General features: G+C 38.6%; 1 long non-coding RNA gene across 1 annotated transcript; it reads left to right on the top strand.

The window, feature by feature from the left end:
* Positions 1-979: 979 nt before the first annotated feature.
* Positions 980-4,556, top strand: LOC146513178 (uncharacterized). Its single transcript, XR_014875593.1, has 3 exons — positions 980-1,998; positions 2,254-3,467; positions 4,408-4,556. It is a non-coding gene; the product is annotated as an uncharacterized LOC146513178 (long non-coding RNA).
* The last annotated feature ends 7,571 nt before the right edge of the window (positions 4,557-12,127 follow it).

Below are 12,127 nucleotides of genomic sequence, written 5' to 3'. Positions count from 1 at the left end.
TAGAGCATTTAAAGCTGTTCTAACTTATTTACAGTAACAGTGAAAGAGATAAACAAACAGTTGGAATTTGAGCATTTCAGCATGCAAAGTTAGCAGCTTCAGAGCATAGTGGAATGTGTAGCTGACCCCTCACCAAAAGACAGCTGAAAGGCAATATTAGTCTCCTGTTCCAAAGGAAAGACCAGAAACACAGCTTCACCTGTGCTTGATGCGAAAATCACATCAAGCCGATTTTTAAGTATTATAAACTCCAGTGCTGTAGGTCCAATTCCAGCTGCAGATACAAATCTCCTTTGGGGTTGCATCAAGAAGGACATCCGGTGTAAAACTCCAAATCAAACATGTGGCACCCTCATGGCAAGGAAGGAATTAAAATAGTATCAATACTGCGTATACTTCAAAAAGTACCTCAAATATGAAGTCAAAATTGTTCCTTAAAGTACTTTACAATGATGAACTCGAGGCATTCAAACAAAATGATCGTAAAAAATATCAAATAAACCAGGTGATTTAAGTATTTTAATGGATATAGTTGATGTCCTTGGAGAAATCTTCCATCACACTATTCCTAAAGACCACAACAATAATCCTTCTAATTGCACTGCCATAAGACTTTGATGGAAAGGCTTTAATCTGCAACAAATCCTATTAGCAAATGCCCCAAGGCCGACTTTAACTAAGTGTAAGTTCTATGAAAAATACAAAACACATTAGATGCAATCTGTGGTTCGTGCACTGTTTTTCATATGCAGTATATCCCTATGTGGTTTGTACCGGACAGTAGACTGAAAATGCTAAAATACTAAAGTGGAAGTCAAATACAAGAAGTATCATGTGAATCTATTTTTCATTGTGAAACAAAAGCAGCGATCTGACCAACATGCGTTATCTGAGGCTTGACGTTCGAGGCAAATTAACAGTCTTCAGTTTCAGGAACTCTGTGCTGCGTTCTGGTAAACTTTTAGGAAATGACTAATGGTCATTTATGGATGAATAAGCGTAACTTGGAATGTCCACATATCCTCTAACGCAATTCCCTGTAACGACATTCACCAAAGCTCCACAACCCGCCCTATTTTTCTCTAAACAAACTGGAGAACACATACTAGCCAGGCGGACTGGTCAGAAAATAAATAGAAAAACAGAAGAAATGGCCTGATTGTTCCTTCTTTCGGAGAGAACACCCCACCTCTGATCCGGGAGGAACTCCCAGGGCGGATATCAGCCGCACCTCAAGTCATGACAGTTTTCTCTTTTTTTCACTTAATCGAATCAACAGCAAACGCAAAACAAAAAACAAAGAAAAACACGCTGGTAAGAGCTAAGATGGCAGGACACAAGAAGGATGGACACACACACCATACACACAAACACACACACACCACCCCCTGCTTCTTTTAGAAGCAGCCTCGTCTCCAGGGTGACTGAAGACAAAAAAGAGGCCTTGGCACAGCTGGTCTGTAGCGACAGAGAGACAGAGAGGGAGGAGGAGGAGGAGGAGGAGGAGGAAAAAACAGTGAATGAGTGTTCAGATGTACAGACAGGATAGAGGGTGAGGGGGAGAGAGGCACAGCGAAAGCAGGGAAAGAGTTGATTTGGAAACTAGTTGGAGGAGGGAGAAGGGAGGGGAAAGAGTGAGGAGGTACGCAAACTCTCTGAGAAAAGCAGGAGAAAGTGAACACTCTCACAGGAGGAACAGTTGTGGTCATAAAAAAGAAACGGCTGCTGATCTGCTCAAAGAGTCATATTACGTCCAAACATCCAGTGCTGCTCTCTCTCTCTCTCAGTCTGAACTGAAGCAGGCTAATTAGATGAAGAGCAGAAGACCTGCAGGCACCACAAACTAACTTATGAGAAGAGAGAAAGAAGAGGGGGAGGGAGAAAACAAGCGGGAGTAAAAGTCAGTGAAACGTTCTGGGGACTGTTTACTTCTGCCTTTGGCTCTGCTGTCAGAGAAGAAATAACAAGTGGAAGTAGTGGCACACATTTGCTAAAGAGGTAAGAGCTTTTTCTTGTCTTTGCACATGTTAGCTTTTACTGTGCTTTATGCCAAGTTTATACAGACTAACATTTGAAGGCCACACTTACTGTACTTGTCATTCTCAAATGGAAATGCTTAAGTGCTGTAAAGTAAAGAAAACAGGTACTAAATAAGCAAACTTGTCTACATGAACCACAAAGAAGGTGATTTCTTTGATTTCTGTTACATGTTTTACTCTCGTTTGCGCCTTACCAAACATAATGTGAGCGCAGCGGAAGGACAAAGACAAGAGGTTGCAGTGTGAAGAGGGTCAGCAGCAGAGGCCTCACATTCTTCAGCCTCACTCCAGCAGGTGCTTGGAATCAGCTGGAGGAGCTGCTATAAACACAAAGAATATACACATATATTCGCCCAGGGTAAAAGTATCTGTATTTAGGCACTTATGATGAAATAACGCAGTGTTTGGGGGTATTAAGTGTTAAAAGCACACTCTGTCATGTGGAACTGACTGTCAAAAACAAATATAACAGGAAATCCGTTATGAACTGCAGACTGATTTTCATGACTAAAGCAACAGAACATGTCAAGTATGACAACCACAAAAAAAGAAGAAAAAAAACTATAGTACATGTGGTGGCACTTCCTGATCTGATAAAGAATAAGAGTCAGTATAAATTCTGAATAATCACATAGTTTTACTTAGAGTTACGCACATTAAACTAAACAGATTTAATAGATTAGTACAGTACAGCATATGTGTGTATGCATCACTAATAAACAACAAGTAAGGCTTTAATATGCTCTAAGCTTTAATATGTACAGTTTGCAGATTATCATCAGTTTTGACGGTAGATGTGGTGTTCCACAGGGTTCTGCATTGATCAAAAATTCATTATTTAGTATATTAATGATATAAGTGCAGTGTCTAATATATTAAATGGTTGAAAATGACATGTTAAATCTGCATAGGTACTGAATTTGTTTATGCCAATGAAAAAAGGGGATATTAGTATATTAAATATATCTAAAATCACTGTGTACATCACTATGTGGTTGTACAGTTACTGAAAGACCATTCTAAATCAGTAGTTATTTAGTCATCCTTGGAAATGAACATACACCAAGATATATGGTGTAATACACAACACAAAGTCAGAAAAGCATCAGAGTATACAGTTTAAACTAAAAGAAACAACACGGATATACAAAACATTGCATCCATACATAAAATAGTCAAATGGTAAAATAGATAAATTGATAAATCCAGTAATCCATGACAAACCTTTTTTTTAAACATTTTTGTGACTATGTTGCCTAGCAACAAACGGCGTCTTGGGTATCGTACTTTAAATGTTATGTTTAATAGCTAGATAATAACTGTTTAAGTAAATCAAAAACAGTGTTTTAAATGTTTTTACTTGGAGAGTGTCCCAGTGTAACCAGTGTCAGTTTTATACACCAGTTCTGCAGCGCTTCAGCAAGATCAGTTGAGTTAACTGCTAGTTAGCATTATATATATATAGCATTACATTAGCTTGGCAGGCGAAAAAGCTAGCATTTGCTAAACTTACCTATACTCAATGCAAGTCTCTTAAATATGGGTGAGGGTTAGGACAAAGACAAAAAAAAAGTAAAAAAAAAAAACAATTTCGTAAACTTAATCAAAACAACTAAATTAGAGAGTTTGGCCAGTCAAAAAGTAAATGTAAATCTTTTTTTTTAACTGTTTTGCTTTTTACATCAAAAAATGCTAGCATTACAACAAAAATTGATAAAGCCGGAAGAACGCCTTTTGTTTCTAGATTTAGCACAATTTATTTATTTAACAACTATTTTAACATTATATGAAAATCCAGGGCTTTGAAATTACTATGTGACGTGTTGTGGCACTGTGTTAAAGAGACTGGAGTACTCAGTACGGACTTGGTTCCACACAGGTTAGTCGGCAGGTTTTTAGTCCATTCGGAATTTATCGGTGATGTCTTCAGTGTCCTGTCGTGTTCCTGTGCCCTTATCGCCTCAGCAGCTTCTCCCACACACAGCTGCTCCAGTGCTGATGACAGGCCTCAGTTTTGAAATGCCAGGCCTGGAATAGTTAGCCTTGTTTATAATTAAACTGCACACGCAGGAAGGTTTCTCCTGTCTGTGGATACAAACGCACCAGGCCTGACACAAGCCTCGCACACAGTCTGTTCACAAACACGTACAGCCTAGACATGTGGTCTGCCAAATCTCACTACACATACAGTAGACTAATTAGTGGTGCTGATATATAATGAGTGAGTACTTGGAAAGCATAGAGGATTTAGAGATTGAAAGAATTAAAAAAAAAAAATCAGGCTTGAGGTATAATTGCAGGGTGGAAGAGTAAAATCGGAGCAGTCCAGGGTGGAGCTGAACTTCTTTTTTTTCATTTCTACATTTAGAGCTCTACTGAGGCCTTTTTCTTTTGGAAAATCATTCATATCATTTTTTTCAACTCCTGCATCCAGAAGTCAGCATGGACCAGCAGCTGCAGGATATTTTTCGCAGGGTGTGGACCAAACTACAGGCTCTCCCAGAAGCAACTCCAGTGGAGGTGGGAGCCTTTGCTGTCCTCCTCCTCTTTATTGGTGAGTTTTAAGCACTGACCCATCATTCAAAATATGGCACACAAGGCGAAATTTGTGGAAAAATAAAGTATTGAATTGAATTGAATATGTAAGTGGAATTACATAAAATCATTTATTTATTCATTATGTAAATCCTCTGGTTTGAACTTCACCTGTGTATGATAAAACTCTACAATATATCTGCTAAATGCTGAGTAGTTATTTCACTTCCACCTCCCTCTTGATATTAGAGTGGGAGTGTGGAGTGGATATAAAGTAAAGAAGTGAAGTCAGTGGCCGGTATTATGCAAGACAAGTCGATCCAATCATAGCGGTCCATGGCTGAAAGCTCATTGTTGCTAACATTGATGACATCAGCAGCATTTCAGCAGTGGGTTGGCAGCGATGTAGCTATGCTTAGACATTTTGCCATTACTAGTAAAAGTAAACCAAAGCAGTATAGCTGCAGGCCTCACAAATAAGCCAGTAAACTAAAAGGTACTTAAATGTGGCAGGTGGGGAGTTTACATGTAACTTTATCATACATGGCCATCTAAACCAGAGGCCTGTTGTCACAGTTTGGCACTGATGAAGTCGACCCCAATGCAGGACTCAGGAGACAGGACTTAAACTCAGAAACAGCTTTTAATGCTGAGCCGTGTCCATACAGGGAAAAAACAACACTTAAGGTGAACAGGGAATTGACTTGGAGGAAACACACACGCAGGGAACACACTGCCACAAGGGGAGAACGCAACAAATAACAGAAGGAGACGATAAAAACACACCTTGTGATTATGGAGATTACCAATTTGACACAGAGACAGATGATAAACACACGGACAAGATAGAAGGAGCAAAATGGGATTACAGAAGGGGATTAACAAACCTATCATCAACTAAAGCAGACAGAGAACTAATGGCAAAGAAGAACAGGAAACTTGTAAGCACAAGGAGAGTAAAGATAACACCATAAGCAGAGGGCTATGGAGCTCACACAGTTCCCATCACAAAAGCACAAACACAGAATGAACCTTCAGAGCAGGAGCACTGAACTAAGGGCACTCAGGAATCAAAGGAACGAATAAAAGGAAGCTAAATGTCAACACTAAAGAATACAGAGTCATAAAGATAAATAAGAGTACAAAACTAGAGAAAACTCAAAACGACCCTGACATCTATATCACTAGGTTTTGGATTTATCCAGATAATTTTAGGGTTAATCGTGGGTTATTCAGTAATATGAAGGCAGTTTACATAAAAGGTGAGGCATATGCACGGTTGGAGATAAGAAACCATTAGGTGTAAAATCAACAGTCAGTTATTCCATACAGTAGGTCTTTTCAAGTCTTACTGACCACTTAAAGCACACAACAGTGCTTTTTTAATAACACACACGTTCACGCTGGTTTGCCTGCAGCAGCTGTGTTTTGTGCTTGCATTTAATAATATAGTTTTATGTTCTTCTGTAAAAATCAGTCACTCTGCTGCCAGTAGACTTATCCACTTTAAAAGAACATGCTTGTAGCTAGATTGATAAACTGTGGGTTGACTTGTCGAGTTTATAACCTCCTTCATGTGCCCAGGTACACTGAGCTTGCCTTAGTATGCTGTTCTTGCTTCACAGTATGGACCCAGTAATTGTGTAGAAAATTTCTAGACTCAAAATTCTCTCCCAGCTTGTGCTGACCCCACCCCGTGTCTCTGTTCTGTTTTTCTCCTCACAGCCACGGTTTTCTTCATGATATTACTCTCGTGCATCCACTGCTGTTGTTTTACGAAGCCAAAGCACCAGCCCTCAAGAGTTCAACCCTTGCACAACATCTGAGGAAGAGACAGGACAGAACACACCAAGAAACATCATCTCCATCCTTCTTCGGGCTTCTCTGGAAGAATTAAGTGGGTATCAAAAACAGGCAAGGATGGGAAGTTGGTGCCATGATATTTCCCGTACTCGATTATCATCCAGAGAGCCACACCACTGCAATGCAGCTGAGAGGCACAACTCATCAAGATTCATTATAAACCAGAACAATGTAACACTGTGTGGCAGAGTTTCATTGGCAAAGAGACACAGCAACAAAGCTGATATGTCCTGAAATGTCACAGTGACTCAGTTATTACAAATGTGGTTTGCGATGATTTTCACATTCAGGAGGAATGTGAGAAACAACACGGACAGTGTACATTCCAACATGTATGTGTGCTCTGGACACGAAGTTCAGCAGAAACATTGCTTTGTTCAAAAACAAAGCGCCCCCTGCTGGCTCAGTGAAGCAAATCGTGCCAATGGAAAATGTGAACTATTCATTGTTTGATGCAACAGTTTTAAATGTATTCCCGTTATATTGTAAAATAGTAGTGTGACATACAGGAAAGGCAGTGTTTCTGAGACGCCACTTTTATGTGTTTTTGCTCCTTCTTGCTTTTGTAAATGTATCAGATGTTAAATACTTTAATTAAATAAACATTTCTTTGTTCTTATACCTAATGTAGTCACCACAGTCTATAAGAGTGAGGATCAAAATGTCATCAGTGACTCGTTGCTCCACCGTGCACATTCCTTATCAGCAGAATTCCTCTTTGCCATTGTGAGTTTAAACATTAACCATGAGCTGTTGCTTTTACTTTGAAATGGCAGTCACCTGGAAATGCAAACAGGAACTGTGCTACGTTTGCATATTCAGAACACCACTCCTGCGCTCGAAGTGAAAGTAAACTGTTATTTTGGACTATTTAAAAAAAAACTTCCAGTTCGGCTTGTGGATCAGAAAAGCAGCTGAAGAGTCGAAGTTTTCTGTTGTCATACTCTGCTGTGTTTTCACGTTCTGTTAAGACTCAGTGAGCCGTTCACTTGGCAGGACATGGCGGTGGAGAGGTGAGTGTCTGACAATGAATATGCTAGGTGACGAAAGGCCTTAACACCTGCAGATTAATGGGCCGTGCCAATAAAAATATAACCTATCTGTTGCTTAGATATTTGGAGTGTGAAATAACTTTTTTAGTTGGCAGATAATGTGCTTCTTTTAACTCTTAGTGTCACATGATGGTATTAATAAGATTGTGTGAGTTGGTAAATATCAGGGCAGGTTTACCTGGTTTTCATCTGGTTGATCATTCTCTATACAGTGTACTAGACCAGCAGAAACCCACAGGGTCACCTGAGGACTGGGTGGAGTGGTTCCTTCATCGTATGCATCAGGAGCCGTGGGCACTGGGTGGTATTGCCGTCATTGGAGTGTTTGTCCTGGTAATTCTCTCTCTGGTCATCTTTGCTCTGCTGTATGGATGCTGCTGCAGCTCAGGAGACAAGAAGACAAAGAGAAGGCAGAAGAATTCAAAGGACAGAGTCATTTAAGTGTGTTCAGATAAAAGAGAAAATGTACACTTTTCCACTTTTGAATTTCTTTGCTACATAGTATAGGACTCTTTTTTTTAAAAGAGTTCAACCAAAATTTGAATGAAATTAAAATGCCCATATATTTTTTCAGTATCCGCAAAAATGGCCGGACCACATCACAGATGCCAAACCATTGTTCCACTTTGTAGTGCGTCATTGCCAAGCAGCTGATTGTAAGAATTGTAAAATGGTGAATGGACTGCATTTTCTACTCTGAGCACTCAAAGTACTTTTCACTACAAGAAGAAAATATTTAAATATTGCAGAAGAAAAATAGCCACTAATATCATAACCCTATTACACTAATAACTATTAAACTTTTTCTTCTAATTTATTCCAAGTTTGACTAGCATTTGTGATTTGAAATGATCCACAACCATTCTGTCAAGCTACACAAATGTTTGTGTAAATTCATATGTTTATCTAGTGAACTTTTTAGGCTCACACATAGTAAAAAAGTTACTGTTTTGATGTGATTTCAGTGTGATTACACATGAAACCAGGTAGAGGGATAATAAGACACACATGAATTCAATCCAGGTATAAAGGAAGGAAGGTAAAAGAACAGTGGAGGGAAGTAAAAACACAGCCCTGCAAGAAACTAACCTTCAAAATAAAATGCAAAGTGAACTTAAAGAGGCCCCCCAAAAAGCACAGAACAGCTATAATGAGTAGAGAAGGGGGAGAAAGAAAGCACGCAGAAGAGTAAAATATTCAGAAACACAAGAACCAAAAATTATGGCAACAGCAGAATCATAACAGCTTTATTCAAAACCATGTCATATGTAATCAAGAGGAAACAACAGCAATTTACTAGTTTTCGAATAAGTGCTTACTCAAACCACTTCCTTTGGGTTATTAGTGAAGATGGATCACATTCGTTTAACAAAATAATTTTTGTTATTAAACTCCTACTAGATACTGGGTGTTTGTTCTGAAGGTTGGTTTGCTTTACAGTGATGTATAAGACGTGTGGTTTTTGTGCATCAAGTGTTTCTAGTATGTCAAAAAAAAAGTCAAATACCATGTTGTCAGATATTGCAGGAGGTGTATAGAACAGGTTATGTATGCAGTAATGTGCAGCACAGGTTAAGTGCGTAACAGTTAGTGCATGAAAGCAGAATAAAACTTAAATGAGACTTTTAAAAAGTCTTAGCATCACAACTGGACATATTAGTATGAAATCATTCAGATTTTATAAGTTTTGGTTGGCATAAATGTAGTTTAGTGTTTCGTGTCTGTGAAACAATACCTAGAAAGTACATGTGTTGGGTGTAAACTGTAACGGATGAATGCCTAAGAGATGTTTACACAAGTATTTTTAAGCTTCTTCCTGGTACAACAATAGAATGAACGCTGGCCAACAAAATGACTACATTTCCCAGTGGCAGACCGGTTCCTTCGGTGTGTTACCGTTTTGATGACGTTAATATTCTGCGACCCACAGTTTATGCGATACTACTAGTGATGGGATTTCCGGCTCTTTTTAGAGACCCGGCTCTTTCGGTTCGACTCACTAAAAAGAGCCGGCTCTTTCGGCTCCGAACCGACTCTTCAGGTTGTTTTGTTGCTTTAATTAATTTATTATTAACAATAATATAACATTATGCACAAAAGGAATTACTAACGTAAAAAAAAGTGGTTTTATTTATATATGTTTATATATAAATATATGCGGTGGCCCCTAGAGACAAAACACGTACAAACTCCAAAACACATTTCTAGCATGAACTGAACTTCCAAAGCAGAGCTACTAGATCACTTAAATTACACAATTGAAAGCATGTGTGTATTGTTTGTGTATTTATACACAGGCACTCATATATATATTCAAATAATTAAAAAAAAAGTTAATTTACCTGTTACTACCACACACCAAATCCGGTTGTTGGTACTTCCTGGCTTGTGTAGCCACGAGGTAAAAAAAGCTCAACACTGCACCCAGCATCCTGGAGCACTTCTGTTGTGTTTTGTACGTGTTTTGAGTTTTTACGTGCTTCTGAGTTTTTACGTGTTTTGGAGTTTTTACGTGTTTTGAAGTTTGTACGTGCTTCAGAGTTTGCACATGATTTGAAGTTTGTACGTGCTTTGTCTGTAGAGGCCACCGTAAATATACTTTTATTTATTCACTCCACATAAAATGTAATAAATAAATCATATAATACAAAAATCAACTATTCACATTTCAACTTTTAACTATTTAAATTTTCAGCTTTTTCCTTTTACAAATTTAAAGTGAAACAACACAAAACACTGCAAACCACAACACAATTAAATATAAATTAAAATATGAAAACAAAAAGAAGATGCACATTCTCTGTCATATGGACCTGCATGAATAAACTTTCTGAATCCTTTATCATCTGCAACTGAAAATAGTTCTGGATGATTACTATACCTTTCTAATGTGACGTTATTGTCCCTGGCTCTCTTTCTGTCTCTCTCCCTCCTGCTCTGTTCCTGTGCTACTGAGTGTAACTACCGCCCCTCCCCCCTCTGCCCAGCGTAAAGCACAAGTCTCGCGTGCGGAGTGAAGCATATGGGCTCAAAATGTGGTCATAAATATTTTGTACTTGTAAATCGGTTTTGTACTTGTAAATCAGGATTTGTATGTGTAAAAAAAATTTGTGTGTGTGTAAAAAAGATTTGTATGTGTAAAAAAAATTTGTGTGTGTAAAAAAGATTTGTATGTGTAAAAAAAATTTGTGTGTGCGTAAAAAAGATTTGTATGTGTAAAAAAGATTTGTGCGTGCGTAAAAAAGATTTGTGTGTGGACTTAGCCAAAAAAAACCGCTGCAAGTTACAAGTACGAATTTTGACCCTATTTTTCTTCCTTTCATCTGATTGGTCAATGTCATGTCAATCACAAATGTAACAATCCAATCAGAGAACAGATGGGTTTGGCTGTCGGAGGGGCGCTTTTTTTGAACTGCAGGTCTTTGAAGGGAATAAATGCCCTTTTACATGCCAACCCAGCGTTTTCCTTCATCACCACGAAGGAAAACAGTCTGTGGTCGTCCGAGTTTGGTGATTTTTGTGTCACAGGTCTACGTGTTTAATATAGGGACTTCCACAGCCTTTTCAACAGCGCTGCGGACCGCGGGGTGGGGGCGGGCAGTGTTTTGGAAATGACAGTCTTCATTACAAAGCTTTCCTCGTTATGAATTAGCATAGATGTTTTTATTGAACATTTGAAGAACTAGCTAAAAAACCAGAAACTCTTGTAGAGGACATAAAGTCAGAGATAGAAAAGACAAGGAGCAGGTGCATCTAGTACAAGTAGAGCTGCTGCAAAAACCCACAGAGCTCAGCAGCCAGCAACAAATTCTGGATCCTTTGCTTTTAGTTAGCAGTTAGCATTAGCAGCACATCCTGCGTCCGATGTGAAAGGACTTTTATGCTGCGCACTGTGACTCACAGCAATGGTCCCGGGTCAGCCCTGACTTTGTGTTAAACTAATCCTAAAGTAATAATGGTATTTCTAACCACTGATATACCACAACTTTATCCTTTCAACAGCAACTGAAAGTTAGGGGACCTAGCTGCTATCGGATATTTATATAGAGATCCTCCAGCTTCAACCTGTATTACCCTTCAAGGACCTGCAGTTCAAAAAAGCACCCCTCTGACAGCCAAACCCATCTGTTCTCTGGTTGGATTGTTACATTTGTGATTGACATGACATTGACCAATCAGATGAAAGGAAGAAAAATAGGGTCAAAATTCGTACTTGTAACTTGCAGGGTTTTTTTTGGCTAAGTCCACACACAAATCTTTTTTACGCACGCACAAATCTTTTTTACACATACAAATCTTTTTTACGCACACACAAATTTTTTTTACACATACAAATCTTTTTTATGCACACACAAATATTTTTTACACATACAAATCTTTTTTACGCACACACAAATTTTTTTTACACATACAAATCTTTTTTACGCACACACAAATTTTTTTTTACACATACAAATCCTGATTTACAAGTACAAAACCGATTTACAAGTACAATATATTTATGACCAAATTTTGAGCCCATAGAAGCAGAAAAAAAGTGCGAGAGAGAGAGAGAGAGAGAGAAAGAAAAAAAAAAAACCCCACGTGACGGCTCGCGATAAGGACCCGGCTCGCGTCGTTCACGTCAAAGAGTCGGCT

The sequence above is a fragment of the Neolamprologus multifasciatus genome, chromosome 8 (assembly GCF_963576455.1).
Source record: "Neolamprologus multifasciatus chromosome 8, fNeoMul1.2, whole genome shotgun sequence".
NCBI lineage: Eukaryota > Metazoa > Chordata > Actinopteri > Cichliformes > Cichlidae > Neolamprologus > Neolamprologus multifasciatus.
The sequence above is the reverse complement of the archived record's forward strand: the minus strand, read 5'-3'. Positions and strand labels throughout refer to the sequence as shown.